The following is a 1,102-nucleotide window of genomic DNA, read 5'->3' as shown; positions in this document are numbered from 1 at the left end:
CGTTGGGCAGCGGCAGGATGCGATCGTTCACACCATTCAGCGGGTGCCCCTGCCAGCGGACACAGCTCAGCAAGAGGCAGGCGCTACCGCTGTTGGCCGACGGGCCGCACCCGCTGCTGCCGATGGGCAGCGGCAGGATGCGATCGTCCACACCATTCAGCGGGAGCCCAATCCAGCTGCCCCAACTCAACAAGAGGCAGGCGACACCGCTGTGGGTCGACGGGCCGCATCCGCTGCTGCCGTTGGGCAGCGGCAGGATGCGATCGTTCACACCATTCAGCGGGTGCCCCTGCCAGCTGCCCCAGCTCAGCAAGAGGCAGGCGACACCGCTGTGGGCCGACGGGCCGCACCCGCTGCTGCCGCTGGGCAGCGGCAGGATGCGATCGTTGGCATCATCCAGCGGGAATCCCAGCCAGCGGTCGCACCTCAACACGATTCCCTCATTATCGCCGCTAGCCAATGGGACGCGATTGTCGACGCCGCTGAACAGCGGCAGGACGCTACACCCCCCACCACGCGGCAAGAACTTCAGACAACTGCCAAAGCGAGAAGGGACAGCCCATCGCAGGCAGACCTGGCAACGCTGGAAGCGGACCGGCCATATACCACGCGCTCAGTTCGACGCAGGACCTTGTCACGGGACCTGTCCTCGGAGACTGCCGAAGATGATGCACCTATGCAAAATGCCTACGACACGTTATCACCTCTTGTAGACCTCCAGCTGGAAGGCTTCCCACTCGCCAACACCTGGCCGGAGGCACTACAATCCCTTTACTCCCTTTCGGGCACTGGCCCGGACATGGACCTGGACCTTATGTAATGCCCAGGAATCGCCACTCGAACAGGCGGGCCGTGCAACTTCTACGCATTGGCTCCCACAACGTTCGCAGCCTCCTGGGATCAGGGTACAACAACGCATCCGAACGCACAGCCCAACTCATCCGTCAATGGGCTAGGCAAAGGCTGGATATCGTCTGCCTCCAAGAAACAAGGGTAACGGCTCACCGTGTGCCCCAGGCACGAACGATACTCCACAACCTGTCTCGGGCGTTTCACCTGGGCCAGTGGGTATCCTGGTGGGACCCTGCGTTGGATAGCCGGC

This window comes from Volvox carteri (genome assembly GCF_000143455.1).
Source record: "Volvox carteri f. nagariensis unplaced genomic scaffold VOLCAscaffold_85, whole genome shotgun sequence".
NCBI classification, from domain to species: domain Eukaryota; kingdom Viridiplantae; phylum Chlorophyta; class Chlorophyceae; order Chlamydomonadales; family Volvocaceae; genus Volvox; species Volvox carteri.
The sequence above is the reverse complement of the archived record's forward strand: the minus strand, read 5'-3'. Positions refer to the sequence as shown.